The sequence below is a fragment of the Rhinopithecus roxellana genome, chromosome 9 (genome assembly GCF_007565055.1).
Source record: "Rhinopithecus roxellana isolate Shanxi Qingling chromosome 9, ASM756505v1, whole genome shotgun sequence".
In the NCBI taxonomy this organism is placed as follows: domain Eukaryota; kingdom Metazoa; phylum Chordata; class Mammalia; order Primates; family Cercopithecidae; genus Rhinopithecus; species Rhinopithecus roxellana.
The window spans coordinates 65809425-65828873 of NC_044557.1; the positions used below are offsets into that span (position 1 = coordinate 65809425).

General features: G+C 41.2%; 1 protein-coding gene and 1 non-coding gene across 2 annotated transcripts in view; both read right to left on the minus strand.

Annotated features, from left to right (window-relative positions):
- The window catches only part of NCALD (neurocalcin delta), a 478271-nt gene that overhangs the window by 171092 nt on the left and 287730 nt on the right, over positions 1–19449 (minus strand). The window lies entirely within an intron of this gene.
- On the minus strand, positions 14075–14179 carry LOC115899823. The gene has a single exon (XR_004059425.1). It is a non-coding gene; the product is annotated as a small nucleolar RNA U13 (small nucleolar RNA).

The window sequence follows — 19449 nt, forward strand, 5'->3', positions numbered from 1 at the left end:
TTACTTTTTTTCATGAGCAATTAAGATGAAATTACTGTTTTTTTTTTAAATAATTTTGTTAGCTCATGACAATTCAACAATTAACCGCCCCCAGCTCAGATATCCCCAAGGCCAAGGTTTAACTCCAAGAACTATTATCCAAAATGAAAAAAAGAAAAAGAGAAAAAGGTGTATACAACTAGTGAAAATATGCCAGTTTAAAATACAATTTGTAATTCTCAAAGAATGAGGATAATTGCTCCCTTCTCTCAACTTAAGTTTTGGCTGGAAGGAATAGTTAGCAGAAGAGAAAAACAACGGCCCCAAATACACTTGGCAATGGTAAGGCCAATGCTCAGCTTTCCCTGCTGGGTGAGAGCCTGGCTTCTGCTACTTGTGAGAATTTATAGAAGCTTAACCACCTGGGACAGATGATCATTGTTTTATAATAGCCCTAGGGAAAGTTAAGTCCATTCTTTTCTCCATAACTGGCAACAAAGATCTAGAGAGTCCATGATGAGTGCCTTCTGGGGGGATTTGTAAATTCAGAAATGGCACAAAGACTCACACATTTGGAGCTGGCTTGAGGGAGAAAGGGAGCATGAAACAGAAAAATGAGGGTGTGAAAATGTGTGCAAGGTACATTAGTCGATGCATTTACTTCACACCTTTCTCCAGATGACACCACTGTAACGTGTGAAGAGGTGCTAGCGTCGCCCTGCTGGGGCTGGCCTCACCCAGCTGCCCCAGGAATGGCCTGCAAGCTGAGCCCCACCCAGAGCCCCACCCAATGAGAGCCAGGCTTCACGTGAAGCTGGAAACATCTTTTCCACTGGCGACTTAGCTGTTCACTCCGTGCCCCAGCCAGGTGTGGCTAGCCCACCGGATGGGCCTTCAGGTTCCCTTGTTTCCTGGTTCCTCAGTCTCTTCCTCATCCCAATCAGAAGCCCATGCTGGCCCTGCTTTGGGGATTGAGCCACTCAGGACCCCATTTTTGGGCTCTCCTTGTTCTTCTGGGGTACCTGACCAATCTGGTAAAGGGATCTGTACTGCCAGGTAGCACAGGTAGAAGTATGATTTCCCCCAGGAAATAACCTGCTTTTTAACAGGGTCTTTGACGAATGAGGCAATGCCTTCCCCCTAAATAGTGACTCAGATGATACAACACAATGAACAGGAAGAAGAAACATGATGGGGTCAGAGGAGGAACTTGAGGCACTTTATCAACCCATCCTACATGTAGGCCAAGTTAAACTGTGCCCAGTATGGCTGGTTTTGTCACTTCCATCTGTTCCTGTTCAGAGAAAGTTAAAGTAAGTGGCTTCAGGTTAGGGCACAGGGTGAAGCACCTGGAGGCCTGAGTTCCGGGCCTGCCTCTGCAACTCCCTAGCTGTGTGGTCTTGGACAAGTCACCTCACTTCTTTGTAACTGGTTCCTATCTGTAAAGGGAAGAGACTAAACTGGGTCAAAAGTTTCCAAAGGTTACGTTTATTTCATTCTTTTCGAGGGATACTTTCTTTAAAAGGAATCTTACATAGAAGTTCAATTTGCAAAGCAGATAAAAAGCAGTGTGCTTGGTTAGGTACCATCAGATGCTGTAACAAGCAAACCTCAACATTTCCATAGTTTCACAGCCCTGTGCAATAAATGCCAGTTGGCTTTCTATCTCAGGTGGTTCAGGGCCCCTTGCCCCTTCCATCATATGGCTCTGCAATACTCTAGGCAGTAGTTCTCAACCAGGGGTCATTTTGCCCCTCCCAACCCCTGCTTCCCTCCACCTTCTGCCACACCAGGAGACATCTGGCAATTCCTGGAGACATTTTGGGCTGTTCCAACAGGGGAGGTGCCACTGGCATGGAGTGGGTAGAAGCCAGGGATGTTGCTTAACCCTCTATAATGCACAGGACAAGTCCTCACAACCAAGAATTCTTCAGCCCCAAATGCTGATAGACTGAGCTTAAGAAACATTGCTCTAGGTGCTTAAATTCTATATATCCAGCCAACAAACAGGGAGAGAGCCCTGAGGAACACTACATGGGAGGGTTTGCTAGGACAGGGCTAGAAATGACACACATCACTTCCATTCACATTTCATGAGCTAGAACTTGCTCATATGGTATGCCTAGCTGTGCATGTGTGTATGTGTGTGTGTGAGTTTGCGTGTGGCCAGGGCAGAAGGGGAAGATGGGAGTGGTCCCTGACTGAGTAGCTACTTTGCAGAAACAAATGTACACCACCAAGGGGAGCATGCAGAGCTATGGACATACCTTAGAACAGTGGTTAAAAATGATGGCGCTAGATCACCTAAAGAGTAGTATGGCAGAATTGCGTAGGGCCTTGTTACCCAAAGGCAACCCCTGGAAGTCTAGAAAAGATCCCCCTGTGCTCATAAGCTGCCCTGCTCTAGCTACTAGATGCCAGAATCACATAGAAGAGCTCTAACAAAGAAGCACGTGGAAATCCATCATCATCTGTGGAACTACATTTCCCACTGAAGGGACGGGGCTGTGGCTGGGGTTTGTGGAGGCCACTCTCTTCCAACTGAAGAGCAAAGATAAACACTGTCAAATACAAGAAGGAGATAAAGACAGACAGTGGATTTAGCCCGTTTCTCTCTTGGCTCAGGACATAGCAGTCACTCTTTCCCTCAGTTACAAACCAATCAGACGCTTACCTTGGAAACTATAGGCATTTGTAAACACAAATGAAAAGATACACAAATTGTGTTAGGTTTTCAGAAAAAAGCTCAATGAAATAAGCCAAAATAAGTCAAAAATGCTAGATTCTTTTCTGCCTCTAACAAGCAGTACTACGGGGAGATTCACTTACCCTTCCATAAATGGCACTCTCATTTATGAAATGTGGAAAGTGACCCAGAGTTGCAGTTTTCTGTGTCTTGGGGAATCCCTGGGGGTTCTGGGGGATCCCTTTGAGATTTGACTGGAGTAAATCAATAAAGATTATCCCTCACACCCAACTCCACTTTTGTCTTTTTGACATACCACACTTCAGTGTAAAACTTTGTTTAGACAAAGGATTTTATGGCTACACAACATCTGAAAACCCCTAATTAAGATGATCACTCATTTCTAATTCTAACATGCTGATTAGTCCACAAGACTAGAATGATCTTAGTAAAAACTCTGTGCATTCCTCAGTAAGGCAATTTTTTATCAATAAATTTTAAATCACCATTAAAAAGGCAAAATTAGGTTGGCCCAATCCCCTAATTCTCTGTTTGTGATTGTCAGAAAGACTTTAGGTTTTTATGTTAGTCTCATTCATGTAGAAGAATACAAGAGGAAATTCCTTATAGCTTAAAAGAGAACCTTGATAGATTCTAAATAAGTATTAGTTAAGTCGAATTATTCCATATTTAATGTAGGTAATCTTGATCTCAAATACCTATAATAAATTTGATTTTTAATGTAACCTCTGATGGTTGTTCTCAAGCCCAGCACCAGCTAATATCAACCACCCTGCTTTGCTAGGGTGATGGGATTCTTCTTCCTGCTCTCAGACCTAGGGGACCTCTCCATTGCCAATCACTTCACTGGGATGAGTTTTTAAAACAGTCCTACACAACACTCTTGTTTACTCATTAGGAACCTAAATCTACTTCCATTCACAGCTGGCACTCGCCCTGTGACCTTGAACACGCATGCCCCGTGTCCTTGGCTGACGCCATTCCTGATCTGTAAACCCACTGAGACCAAAACAGAGTTCCCTCAGTGTCTAGTGTGGTTCTCTACATATAATATATATCAAATAAATAGTGTAAGTGACATGTGACAAAGACCACACAGGCATAAATCATACCATTTAATTTCATTATTTACAACATTTGGACATCTACACAGTTCAATCATAATTTGATGAATAAGCAAAACATGTTTCCAGAAAAGCTCCAAGTAGAAACTTTTGCTCCAACTTCCAGCAGCAGTAATTACTTCCCATGTTTTCTACTTAGACACAGACTTTTCCACTGAGGCTCCCGCTGGTGACTACCACCTACCACCACTGATAGGCATCACCATTCTTCTCCACATACAAGCCGCTGAGATTATGAATATAAATCTTATGAACCTTAGCCAGCCCTACAACCCTACCACAAAACACCAAAGATAACCATAGCCAGGGAAATTACCATAGGCCTTTATTAAAATCCTGATTCCTGCCACCAGAACAATACCATGGGCCCTAGTCAAGGTTGTGATGGTCTCTTGAACTGGTGATGAAAAGGTTGTAAGAATTTCAAGTGATGGTAAAGGTGGCCTATGTTTTACAGGCTGGTGAAAGTCTCAAAATTGAAACATTCTATATTGCAATTCTATTTATTGGTTTGTCTCTCCTCTTTAAACATGAAGACCCTGAGGCAGGAATCATGTCTATCTTGTATACCCTTACTCCCTCAGATCCTACTTAGCATGATATATAGCAAATAGCAAATTGTACTTGTTGAATGACAGTGTAGAGAAAAGACAGACAAAATCATTTAGTGTGCTATTATTAATACAGTGTATTATACAACATTTTTATTGTGACAACAACCTGATTCTCTAAAGGTGAAAAATTATTTCATTACAAATATAATATAGATTAAGTTCATATAACCTTTCTGTAGTCATTGAATAGTTAAGTGTTTCTTTTTCTTTTCTTTCTTTTTTTTTTTTGAGATGGATTCTTGCCCTGTTGCCAGCCTGGAGTGCAGTGGCACGAACTCAGCTCATTGCAACCTCCACCTCCCAGGTTCAAGTAGTTCTCTTGCCTCAGCCTCCTGAGTAGCTGGGACTAGAGGTGCTCACCACAATGCCCAGTTAATGTGTGTATTTTTAGTAGAGACGGGGTTTCACCATGTTGGCCAGGATGGTCTCGATCTCTCGACCTCGTGATCCACCCGCCTTGGCCTCCCAAAGTGCTGGGATTACAGGTGTGAGCCACAGCACCCAGCCCAGTTAAGTGTTTCGGTCCTGAATATTAATACTTTCCAGAAACAGAAAATAGGAACATTTCTAAGAAGTTCACAGTAAATAATCTGAAAAAAGAGAAAAACATTCCAGCTGTCTTGTGAGCCAAGTAAACCTGCATTCACTCATTGAAATCGAAGTCTCGGCCGGGCTCGGTGGCTCAAGCCTGTAATCCCAGCACTTTGGGAGGCCGAGACGGGTGGATCACGAGGTCAGGAGATCGAGACCATGCTGGCTAACACGGTGAAACCCCGTCTCTACGAAAAATACAAAAAACTAGCCGGGCGAGGTGGCGGGCGCCTGTAGTCCCAGCTACTCCGGAGGCTGAGGCAGGAGAATGGTGTAAACCTGGGAAGCGGAGCTTGCAGTGAGCTGAGATCCAGCCACTGCACTCCAGCCTGGGAGACAGAGCCAGACTCTGTCTCAAAAAAAAAAAAAAAAAAAGAAAGAAATCGAAGTCTCACAAAACAAATTTTGGTGCTTCACTGGAAGGTCACTGGGTGGACCCATGCTTTTTGTTTTTTTGTCAATGTGTATGTTTTATTTAAAGTTGCATTGATTGACACCATTATTTCAGGGCACCTTCATAGGTCGTGCAACACTGCTAATATCAGAGGTCAGTATCATAACCAACGTTCACAATGATATTCTTGAGTCTTGAAGTAAAACATATGTTAGGCCTTGTTACTAAGGCAGAGACTTGAGATGCTTTTCATCCAGAAAGTGTTTCAGCATTTATAGGGTTATATTTCAACTACCTGTTTACCACGTTATTGGGGAAACCCTCCTTCTCTTCTGCTGATAAAGACAGAATACCATAGTAACAATAAGAGCTTAACACAATACACTTTTATTGAGTGCCAAATGTCAGAACCCACCTGGGTACTCATGATGCCAAAGCGACTAAGATATGGGCCTTGCCTTCAAAGAGCTCACAGTCTGCGCTGAGGAAAACTGTATGTTGAATCACGGGAATTCCACACCCGACCTGTGATGATAGTGGGGTGCAGGAAGTGCTGTTGGCACTGGGGAGAGAGGGCCAGATCTGGACCTTGGGGACACCAAAAAGTAAGGAACAGAAGAGGGAAAAAAAAAAAGCTGTATGTCCTGTTCATGGAATTATTGCAGCTTGGCTGAGTGGGAGGTTGGGGTGGCAGGAGAGCTGGAACGTAAGGCTCAAGGGATTGGTTAATGTCATACTCCTTAAAGTCATAGTAAGAGGTTTGACTTTCAGTGGTGGCACCAAAAAGGGCTTTCCACAAGGAGAATCACCAGTGGCTCTGCAAAGGTACAAAGGGTGACATAGGGAGCCTACACTCCCTGCCAGAACCAAATATCAATCAACCTCCTCACTAAAGAATACAATTAAAATGAAACAAAGTGTGTTTTCCCTGCAAACATACATTCATTCAAGCCCCTGGCCTTCTATACTGCTACCCCTAAGCTCCTATATGCAAATTCAGGAGTCACCTCCGAGGGCTTCCATATTCCACAGGGATGGGTATGGATAAAGTCAAATTATCTTTAGAATAAATCAAGCCAAGGAGGTGGCTTTGCCTTCCTTATGTCAATCATGGCACCAAATCAAAGAAGGTCAGGATAATGAGGAACGCTGAGGTCTCTGAGAGGGAAGCTGTCTCGGAAGCATGTGTTAGATTTGGTCTCAGAGGGCAAGGATCTCACCAATTAGATCCAGGCTCCCTGTGGCATAAGCTGTACATATTGGCAGTAAAGTAACTGAGAACCAATTGTGTCACCCCAGGCAGTGCTAAATTAGATGTACAGTGCATCTTCAACAGCTATTAATAGTAAGGAGCCTGGAGCCAATTAGAAATATGTCCATGTAATAAGGAAATGAAGTACTCTTACTCTTGTGTAAAACATCACTCTGTCATCCATAGGCAACAAAAAAAAAAAAAAAAAAAAAAAAAAAAACAGCTGACGAGCATGTTCAAATTGAACAAATATTCCTGTGAGGATCCTAGGTCTATAATAAGCCAGAAATTGAATTAAAGATGATGGTTCTTACTTCTACACACTGGCTGATTGAAGAAAAGAAAATAGTGGTAGACATGTATGTGAACACACAGGAGCTGAATAAGTGAATACATTTGTGGTAATTCTTTAAGAAATGAAGAGTCCACTGCAAACTCTGGCAATTAAGTACGAAACATTTAAGCAAGGTTGCTTGGTAGGTCTTGCAATATACAGCCTGAAAAACAGAAAATGCTTTGCAGTTTAAGCTACCTATGTGCTTTTTGCTATATCAAAAGTTGATACATTATGTATATATAAAATTAGGTGCATGAAAACTTGGAACAATATCAAACGTTATGAAACTGTTAGCCAATTTGGCCAAAGTCTTCTATGCCATTTTAAAATTTTTTATTTGAGGGGAAAATATGATGTTGCAAACAACAGCCATAAAGCAAACAGGACAAGCTATATATTTGCAAAGGAAATTGCAGGTCATGGCATTAATTTTTAAAAATCTAGCCTCCTTTGTAGATATGTGTGCCTATAACTCATATATGTAAACTGTATTCAAGTTTTGCAAAGAAGTTTAAAAAGTGCTGAGGTATTACTTGAAGCACAAAGATATTTTATTACACCATTTATTACTTATGGCAAAACATCAAGATGAGTGGATATAAAAAATCATTGATTCAAATACTTGAAGAGCTACTGTTTGAAATTATTAAATTTAAAAATAGACCAACAACATACCAAAGCAAGATTAATATCTTTTAAATATTAAAAAGCATTAATTTAACACAATGACGAAGGCCTTATTAGATTCAGAGCTAGTGAAATCTAGTGAATAGGATGACGGAGTACCACAATTTCATATTTTTAGTCTTATTTATATGTCAGACTGCAGTCTTGGAGGATCTAAACAGGCATATTCAAATTTATTTCCAAATAATCACTTTTCATCTCTTTTCTAATTTTAGTCTGCACCAATCTTTCTGATTCACTGGGTCTCTGACAGATAGTTGCAGACTGAGGGCTGCTTGGCCAATGTAATGAGACCAGCTTCTGTCACTCAGGGATGCTGTGGCCTGAAGCCGGTGAGACTCACAGGGAGGCTGTGAGAACATCACGTACATGTGTTTTTCCATCCATGACAAACACCTCTTGCTGCCCTCCTAATAGCCACCCTTCTTCCCTTCCTCTAACACAGGGTCCCTCAATCCAGGCATGAGTGACAATTGTGCTGGATACTTCTTTGTTGTAGGGGACTTTCCTGTGCATTGCAGCATATGTAGTAGTATCTTTGGCCCCTACCCATTAGATGCCAGTAGCAACTCCCCTCTTCCCCCAGGTTGTGACAATCAAAAACATCTCCAGATATTACCCAAATGTCCCTTGAATTGGCAAAAGGCAGATGCAAAATTGCCTTAGGCTGATAACCATTGTTCTTACAGAACCCTGCTTATAGTCTTGTTGTCCCTACAGTTCTGTGAGCAGCCATAAGCTGTAAGAAAGGCAGCTTACATTCCAGCCAAAGAGGGGTGAATCTTGACTGGTTTAGATTAATTACAGTGGTTTCATTCCCCTTCTCAGATGTTGGTTTACATATGAGCATGCAACATAATTCTGGCCAAGGAGACATAAGAAGAAATCTGCTAAGGGGCCCTAATGAAGGGATTCCTCACTTTAGGCTAACCCTTGGAGATATATATATATATATATCTCCACACAAATAAAGAAAATGAAAGAATGGGGGGAAGTAAAAAAGTAAAAGGCGGGAGAAAGAAGTATATTTGCTCAGCATGGCTCCCGTAACAAAGTCCCACACACTAAGTGGCTTAAGCAACAGAAATTCATTTTCTCACAGTTATGGAGGCTAGAAGTCCAAGATCAAGGTGTCAGCAGGGATGGTTTTATCTGAGGTCTCTTTTCCTTGGCTTGTAGATGTCTGTCTTCTTCCTGTGTCTTCACGTGGTCTTCCCTCTCTACATCTCTATGTCCAAATTTCCTCTTCTTTTAAAGATACAAGTCATACTGGATTAGGGCCCACCCTAATGACCTCATTTTAACCTAATCACCTCTTTAAAGACCATCTCCAAATACTGTCACATGCTGAGGCTTTGGAGGTTAGGACTTCAACATATGAATTTGCAAGGAGGACACAATTCACACATACCAAGGAGAGAAGGAAAATAAAAAAGGAAAAAAAAAAAAAAGAAGAGGAAGAAAGGGAGAAGGTAATGTATCATTTGGGAGTGATTTCCTCTGCAAGTGATAGAAATTAACAGTTCATTAAAATAGAGCTTTGCTTTTATCACTAACATTAAGTCTGAGTATGGGTGGCTTGCTAACATTGGTTGAATTGGTCAAAAATGTCATTAAAAGCCAGTCTCTGTCACTCTGTCCCCTTTGGAACTATCCTTATGTTAGTTGCCTCATGGTCACAAGATGGCTATTGTAGTCCTAAGGCAGAAAGACAGGGAAGGGGGCTGTGCCAGTGAACTTCCTCTTACCTGTGTCCTCTCGAATAGAAACAAAATCTTCCCCAAAGACCCCCAACCTATTTCCACTTATATCTCATTAGCCAAAACTAGAGCATGTGGCCAGCCCCAGCTGCCAGTGAATCTGGCAGAGCAAATATCTGGTTCTTTAGAACCTCTGGTAACAGGCAGCAGCAAGGGGTGGCTTGAGATAGCTGCTGGATGAGCCCATCAAACACATCTATCCCAGGGAGGGAGAGAGACAGAAAGGAGAGAAAAAAATAGGAGGTGGTTGGGGGTAAGATGAGAAAAGAAAAAGAAAGTTATCTGTATTCATCCATACATAAAAAAGTAGTTTTTGTACACAGCCATCCCATGGTGTTCCCCTATCCTACTGATTGGCTATTATAATACCCAACAGCTTGCTTAAGGGTTTAGATGATTGCTCAGCTTTTGGCATAAACATATAATACGTATTTAACGATTGCCTCTAGATAAGGAGTTATATGTGCACAATAAATCATATACCCCTAGCATGTAACACAGTACTTGGCACGCAGTAGGTAAGTACTAAATATCTGTTGAACAAATGAGTCAAACCAGTCCAGGTAATTGTGGGAAGAGTACACAATATCTACTCAAAAAGATATCATGAGGATTTACTGTGGGAACTTCTTAGAAATGCAGATTTTCAGGTCTCACGCTAGACCTACTGAATCAGAACTAGACAACAGTCAATACTCTGTGGTTTAAACACCTTCCAGGGGATTCTGGTGCATGCTAAAGCTTCTGAGTATGTGCATGTACACGCGTGCGCGCGCACGCGCGCGCACACACACACACACACACATCCTGCCCTTCATAATTTTAGGGCCATGAATATTTTATTTACTGCAGCTTCTCTTCTTCTGTGCTACATTGATCATCTGAAGACACTATTTTGTTCTATGAATCTTGAAAAATTGTGGGTTTGTTTTTTTTTTTTTTGAGACAGAGTCTTGCTCTGTCACATAGGCTGGAGTGCAGTGGTGCAATCTTGGCTCACAGCAACTTCCACCTCCTGGGTTCAAGCCATTCTTGTGTCTCAGCCTCTGGAGCAGAATAGCTGGGATTACAGGCATGTGCCACCATGTCCAGCTAATTTTTGCATTTTCTGTAGAGATGGGTTTTTGCCATGCTGGCCAGGCTGGTCTCGAACTCCTGGCCTCAAGTTATCTACCAGACTCAGCCTCCCAAAGTGCTGGGATTACAGGCATGAGCCACCATGACCAGCTGAGGATCTTTTTAAAAATTTTAAATGTTAAATTATGAAATATTAAAATATAAAAGAAAGTACAGAGGAAAAATATAGCACCCATATGCACACTCCTCAGATTTAACAAATGTTAACATTTGCCATACTGGTTTGCAGGTCTTTTTAAAGTTGCTAGGCCCAGCACTGTTCTCTTCCACCCTTCCATCCTTCTCTGACAGCACGTCTCTATTCCTGAGCATCCTGACCTTTTCCTGTGGCTTCCTAAAGCCCTGGGCCAAGAGAATTCAAGCATCTGTGGAAGTGCATATTCTCACTGGCATTCCACCAGGGGCCAAGTTACTAGTAATTTTCATTACCTGGAGCTTTAGTCCCCTTTCCCTTAAGTTCCAATGGTATATGCTGAGATGACTTTATGCTCAGACACTCATGAGAGAGGTTGGGAGCAAACTTGAATTGTCAATAATGTCATGTGCTTCTCATCTGAAATGCAACTCTAAATTCTTTTTTTTTCTTGGAGATGAGGGCCTGGCTCTGTGATACAGGCTGGAGTGCAGTGGCAGAGTCAGCTCACTGCAGCTTCAACTCCTGGGCTCCAGCAATCCTCCTGCCTCAGCTTCCCCTGAGTAGCTGAGATTACAGACACACACCATCATGCCCAACTAATTTTTTTTTTTTATTTTTTATAGAGGCAGGGTGTCACTGTGTTGCCAAGGCTGGTCTCAAACTCCTGGCCTCAAGTGATCCTCTCGCCTCAGCCTCCCAACGTGCTGGGATTACAGGCGTCAGCCACTGCACCTGACCCTCTAAATTCTTTTGCCTTCTTAAGCTCAAGAGCAATGTTCTTTCAGATGAGACCCACTACAGAGACAGAAAAGAATGAAGCAAATTCAGCTAGTGGCCAGAGAGAGGGGAGTTCTTACTCTAGCAATATTGTGCAGGGTGCTTGTTCTCTTTGCACCTTTTATTCCATCTAAAGAAGGAAAGAGAATACTAACCGATTCTTAAATATAATTAGGTTTATGAAGTACTTCCACACATACTCTCCCACCTGATACTGCCATTTGATGACAACTAGTACCCTTACAGATTGTCTGTCCTGTTGCCCACTGTGTTCCCAGCATCCCAACTGTGCTTGTATACCACAGACCTCAATTAATGTTTGTTAAAGAAATGAAGGACAGGAGGATGCTTAAAGTGGCAGCTACAGAATCTCCATGAAGGGCAGAGGTGACTGTCTAGTTGGAAGGCAGGGGCAGTGCCACTCAAAACAGTTCATAGAATCAGTCTATGAACTGTTTGTTTCTTGTTGTGCACTAATTTCTTTGAGAAAGTCTTAGTTTGAAAAAATGTCAGCTGAACTAAAGAGTGAGCCCAGTAACGTATTTGATTTACATTCGGATTCAAGTTCTTTATCTCAGTGCAGACCAGTAACAAAGAGTTCTCAGGATGGATCTGCCTGTGGACCATGCTTGGAGGAGCCCTGTGCCAGAGGAGCCAACTTGAAGCTGCGTGTGCTCTGTGTGCACTTTTTATTATACTTAATGGTACTGAGTTCATTATGGGTTACTTGGGGGAGAAGCAGATGGATGTTATGGGATGACTACAACCCTCTCCACACAAGCCATCCCTGTTGGTCCCATTGAAGCTCAAGGATTATACATTTCAAATACTCTTTCTTTTTCATTGATTGTAATTGTAATTGTACATATTTATGGGGTACAGGTAATATTTTGATACAGGCATATAATGTGTCATGGTAAAGGCAGGGTAATTGGGATATTCATCACCTCCAACATTTATCATTTCTTTGTGTTGGAACATTCCAAATCTTCTCTTCTAGCTATTTGGAAATATACAGTAGATTATTGTTAACTACAGTCATCCTACTGTGCTATCGAACAATATAGAACTTATTCTTTCCATCTAACTGCATTTTGTACCCATTAACCAACCTCTCTATATTTACCCTCCTCTGCCCCACCACTCCCAGTCTCTGGTAACTATCATCCATTCCACTCTCTACCTTCATAAGATGATCTTTTATTAACTCCCACATAGGAGGGAGTACATGTGATATCTGTCCTTCTGTGCCTGGATTGTTTCACTAAACAAAATGTTCTGCATCCACGTTGCTGCAAATGACAGAATTTTAATCTTTCTATGGCTAAATAATATTCCATTGTGTATATATACCACATTTTCTTTATCCATGCATCTGCCGAAGAACACTCAAGTTGACTCCATATCTTGGCCACCGTGAACAGTGCAGCAACAAACGTGGGAGTGCAGATATCTCCTCAACTTACTGATTTCCTTTCTTTTGGATATATACCCAGCAGTGGGATTGCTAGATCAGATGGTATTATATTTCTGTTTTTAGTTTTTTGAGGACTCTCCATCCTTTTTTCTGTAATGGCTGTACCTATTTATATTCCCACTAGTTGTATACAAGAGTTCCCCTTTCTCCACATCCTTGCCAGCATCTCAGATAATCTTTAATTGCAAGATCCTAGAGTAACACTTTTTGTTTTGCAACTAAAGCCCTTCAACTGAGAAGAATGGAAGATAGTTTTGAGAGGAAGGAGCCTCTGGCATTTGTTGGCATGTTAAAGTTGGTTGGCCTGGTTCTACTTCCATGCCAGTTTTTCTTCAAGCTCCCCCTGAACCCCACAACATCAGGAACCTGGATCATTCTAGTTCTATTTGGGTGAGCTTAATTAAATTGCTTTGTAAAGATTATCTAGTGCCTATCTTGGCCACCAATCCATCCCAGACCACTCTGGTGACGTCAAGACAAGCAGAGCCTGACAGTCTAGAACTTTCTGCATGATCATTCTAGGCCAGTGGTTCTCAAACACTAGCAGCATTAAAATCCTCTGTAGGGCATTTAAAACACAGATCACTGACTCCATCTACTTCTAACTCAATCTGTCTGTGCTGAGGCTGAAGAATTTGCATTTCTAAAAAGTTCTCAGATGATGCAGTTGGCCTGGGACCACACTTTGAGAACCACTCTTCCAGGTACTCAACACAGGTGACCATGGTGGGAGTGGACATTTTCCATTCCAGCCATAAGCAGTATTTTTGCATACTTATTCCAGTAGAGACTGCAGGTTGTCACCAAATATCTACTATCTCTTTCTTCTTTACCGACAGAACATCAATGTTATTAACAACATACCCAGCCTTAAAAAACACTACATTTTCCAGACTTCTTTCAGCTAGGGGGTCCATGTGACACAGTTTTTATGAATAAAATGTAAGTGCATGTCACCAAGTGGGACTTTTAGAAAGTTCATTAAAGAAGCTTGCCTGACTCTTGCTTTGTTGCTGTCTTTCATCAACAAATTTTCCACCACAAATGACTCAATTCCTTTCCCTTCGTCTTCTTCTTCTTTTTTTTTTTTTCTCCCAAGTCAGGTCAGACAGGTAATGTGCCAATGTCATAACAAGGTTCAGAGGGTGGCACATCTCACACATGCATATGAACACCCAATTATCACACTCATGAGCTACAACAGGATCACCTTCCCTTCTTCTTTAGTGGGATATGGACATGATGCCTTCTAGAAGGGGTTCCTCCATCTTGAGACCACAGGTGACAAGCAAGTGCCAAGGATGCTTGAGAGGACAGAGGCGCCTGGGTCTCTTGCAGCATCATGGCTGTCATGCCAGCTCCAGACTCCCCATCTCTAGACCTCTGATTATATGGGAAAGGGAAAACCCCTCATTTAACTATTTAAGCTATTGTTTGGGGGGGTCCATGTTATTTTTAGCCAAGGAAATTCTTAACTAAGATACCTACCATGTTAAAAACCAGTGCTAGATGTGAAGATGGAAAATATATGTTTCCTACCCTCAAAGAGCTTTGGTGTGGCTTTGAAGACAGGAAAGAGACATAGCTCCTGGGTGAATATGGGGCCCAAGAAGACTTAAGGTTTATGGCAGCCAGAACACCTCCCAGGAGTCCTGAGGAGCTGTTTTGAAAATATTAGAATCAGGGAAGAGAGCATGGAGTTGAGGTATGAGGCTGAATTTAGGGATCTTAGATAACACAGTTTAACTTCAGGCATTTACACTCGTAAAAAACAGTGGCCCTTGAAAAGAAGATGCTGGGAAGCGTTCAGGTCTATAGTAGGGATGGGGAGTGGTATAAAAGGGAAAAGAGAAGGAACAAACCTTACAAAAGTTGCTATAAAGAGACTTTGGAGGTTCGGTGAGGAACATGGAGTGAGACAAGCATGTGGTTTTGGTCAGGAAAGACAGTGGTTTGAAAATATTTTCAAGCCATGGAGCCCTTATCTCAGGAAAGCATCATAAGAAAAATAGCTAAAAATTGAGCTATTCTGGTTCAATAAGTTGTAGAGAACCCAGAGGCTCAGCTAACAACCTTCCCTTTCCTATGGCACCGCAGGGTCTCCATGGAGCAGCAGGGAGCTATAGGAACCAATTTATGGGGGAGAATAGGAAGGGAAAGGTGGAAAGTGAAGTAGCTTGGATACTATAAAATAATTCTGGAATGAGGAAACAAGAGAAAACTTGAAAAAAATTTTGTCTGGAGATTTAGGAGATCTGAGCTATAGGTGAGCTATTAACTCTCAAACAGACACAGTAAGAAGCTATTGGACCCCTCAGAAGATCCATTTCCAAGATGCTTTCCAGACCTAAAAGTGCTTGGTACTAATTTTAGGGAAATTATATTTACAAAAGAAGTGGTCATGATTCCCAGAATCTATGGGTTTTATAGGGAGAGTCACACTGAAATGGTCCTAAGATTTTTAATGTTTGATTGCTTTCTGCTCTTGAAAGTGAAAGTTTCTCTAACTCAGTGCCTTCTCTGTTTTCCATTTAAAGGATAAGATTTACAATATTAACTTCAATTTTTTGCATGTATCTAGTAGTAACAAAGAAAAATGAAAGGTAAAATCCAGCCTGGAATATGTTGTTCTACAGCATTGCTTCTAAGAATTTTAAGACAAATGAATAGAATTTGGTATCTGTTTGACCCAGCAATCCCACTACTAGGTACATACCCAAAGGAATATAAATAATTCTGTTATAAACATACACAAACACGTATGTTCATTGCAGCACTAGTCACGATAGCAAAGACATGGAATCAACCCTATGCCCATCAATGATAGACTGGATAAAGAAAATGTGGTACATATATGCCATGGAATACTATGCAGCCATAAAAAGGAATGAGATTATGTCCTTTGTAGGAACATGGATGGAGTTGGAAGTCATTTTCCTCAGCAAACTAATGCAGGAACAGAAAACTAAACACCGCATGTTCTCACTTATAAGTGGGAGCCGAACGATGAGAACACATGGACACGTTGTGGGGGAACCAACATATACCAGGGCCTGTGAGGGATGGGGAGAGAGAGCATCAGGAAGAACAGCTAATGGATGCTGGGCTTAATACCTAGGTGATGAGATGAACTGTGCAGCAAACCACCAGGCACATGTTAATCTATGTACAAACCTGCACATCCTGCACATGTATCCCTGAACTTAAAATAAAAGTTGAAGAAAATAAAAAGAATTTGGTATCTGATTTAAAAAGCACTAGGAATTTGTAATTACCTTGGTTATTTATAAGATAAAAATTACATGTTGATTCATAGTATAAATATGGAGCTATTAATTTGTCAAGTGGTCTGTAATCAATTTTTGTCCATTATTCCTAATGTCATTCTGTAAAAGGTCTTCATTTCCCTGCTCATTTTTCAGATAGGAAACCAGAAAGACACAAAAGTAAAATTCAGTTAACACAGCTAGATGATAGTAGTAACTTGCCTGGCTGTATTAGCATAGGAACGGAAGTCTCCTGCATTCTAATCTTTCTAAAATTAGCCAACTGTGATGGAAAGAATCATTCATTCCATAAATCTGCCCTGAACAGAATTATGAGCAAGCAGAGACAAGCTAGCGCTAGCTTCTTTTATCTTTGCTGCCATGACTGGCATTGAATTTGAAAGGAAGAGCTACAGCAAAGGCAGGGGCTCTGAGCAAGACAGTGCATTCACACTGAAGACAGGGGCCCTTCCCTGTGTTTCCCCAGCCATTCACAAAATTCAGGCAGTTCTTCTACATTCAATAAAACCAATTTAAGAGGTGTTTTGTTTTGTTTTGTTTTTTTCCCCAGAGACTATTCATTCAAGGTACTTTCCACATCTGATTAGCCATTCCCTAGTCACATCTGAAGAGGCCTCTGGACTGAGCAAGTACCTAAGTCCAGCTCTGCCTGGTATTATCCAGAAAGATCAGTTACTATGCTTTGGAGTCCGTGTCACTGAAGAGGTTTCTGAAAGAGCCAAAGGAGTGTCACAGGCCTGGGCATCAGTTCCTACCCTGCAAAGGAAAATTCTCACTTGATCTGGGATTGTCTCCCTCAGCTCTCTAATGTCCTGAAGCACTCCTTAGATGAAGCAGAACCCAGGTGACTCCTGTGTCAATGCACTTCCAAGACACTAGGAGATGGCTGATGTCACCAGCCATCTCCTGCTCACCTGCTGTATAAATGAACCTAACATAGAACAAATTGCTTCTTAACAGGTTTTATTTTTTGTAAGTAAATGACGAGAGAAAAAGAGAACAAGCTTGTGCAGAGCCCATGAGAGGAAAAAGATCATTACACACTTATTTTAAAGAAGAATTTGTGTGAAGTTAATGTTTCCTGAATACAAGGCTACCTGGGAAAGAAAAGGATCTGCAAATCTATAGGCTGTTGGGGGCTCTTGGATGTTTTCACAAAATAAAAAAAAAACAATCACAAAACCCTGCAAAAGTTACTATATCTTGAGCCATAATAAGGTTGAAGATAAAAGAACATTTGTAAAGACTTGGAACAACTTTTACCTAAGTTGCATGTTTACTTTCTCATGATGCATCCTTTCATCACATTTTCAATGACAGTGTGTATGAAACAGAGGTTAGAAGATAAGCTCTTCTGATTTTTTTAAAGTTAGGTCTTTGGAAGGAAGACAAATCTATAAACATAAAACATAGCACCTTTAATGAAAGCAGCAGTAACAATAATCAGTCCAGTTCCAAGGTTAGAAAGTCATTTAATGAGGAGACCCAGATCAACAGTTGTCCAGTTGGATCCAGCAGGGTGTTACTAGGGTTTACTCAAGAAAGGAAAAGTTTCGTGGCCAAATGCATTTGAGAAAATATTGGACTAAATGTTCTGCGTTTTCTATTTTTGTTTTTGTTTTACTTCAAGGCAATTGAAAGCCTTATCAATCTTTCAACATGTTTAGTAAATCTCAAGGCAGAGATAAAATATAAAGCATTTCCCAATTTTATTTGATCACAAAAACCTGTTATTCCTGGAGAATCTTATGAGATTAGATTCTTTAGCTTATATTTTGGGAAATGTTGAACTAGATTATAAGACAAATCTATAAATTTCCATAAGGAAGAAAGAGAGTGAGGGAGAAAAGAAGTGAAGAAATAACAAAATGCAAAATCTTAGCTCACCTGAAGTTGCAAGCACCTTATGAAATCACCGTTCATACAATATTTCTAGATGTAAAGAGAGAGGGAAGTGTATGGCATTCTCATTAAACTAAAAAAAAAATACAAATAGTAAGTGTGACGAAAGCACTTAGCATTGTCACCCATAACTCTCTTGTCTACCTTAGCTCCCTTGTTTATCATATTTACTTTTGAAATTAAAAACTAAATTTAAATAAATATACTAAAAATTAAAATAAATGATGGCAATACAATGTTAGGGTTATGAATAATCAAACTCTGTCTTGGATTTGCCCCCTGAGAACTGACTGGACCCACCCATACTCCATATCTGCCTCTGCACACAGGCAGACTGCAAACACCCATTAGTATTCTCAGCAACCACTCGAGACCTCCTGGATCCTTTGGGTTAGCATTGATCACACCAGGCACCATGCTAAGTACTTAGAGTACACTATCTCATTTAATCTTTACAACAACTCCATGAAGCTGGGGTATTGATTTTATTGTATGGTACTATGGTCTCAATATGTCCTTCCGAAATTTATATTAAACCCTAATTTCCATTACAGCGATATTAAGAGATGGGGCCTTTTGAGAGGTGATTAAGTCATGACGGCTCTGCCTTCATGAATGGGACTAGTGCCCTTATAAAATAGGGTGAAGGGCACATTCTTGCCCCTTCTACCATATGAGGACAATTCACCCCTTCCACCATGTGAGGATGCAGTGAGAATGAGGAACAGGCTTTCACCTCACTGAATCTTCTGGCGTCTTGAACTTGAACTTCCCAGCCTCTATAAACACGAGCAATAATTTTCTATTATCTGTAAATCACCCAGTCTAAGGGATTTTGTTATGGCAGCCTGAATGGACTGAGATGCATGGATAAGGAAGTGTGAATTCAGCAGACAGACATTAACTTTCTCAAGGGAGTTACATTTGCCAGTCTGGAGCTCCTTCTCTGATATACTGTACTACGTTCTTTTCACTTCCTTATTCTCCCAACTCCTTTTATGTCCATCTCTGAACTTCTGGCCTCTGTCTCTCAGATGCCCTTGGTCTCTCAGACCTCAGGCTGGTCTTGGCCTTTCAACCTTGCCTTTCACTATTAGATGCCGGTGTGTCTGTCCTGAAACCCAGCTCTGGCTCTGGCAAACCAGCTGACATCAATCATGTGGCTGGAACCTTCTTCAGAACAATGGAGGCCAGGGCGAGTGACTCACTTCCATTCAGTCTCTATCTTTGGGGCAGATCCACCATGAGACATAACTTACCAGAAATCCAATTACAAGGAGAAATGAGT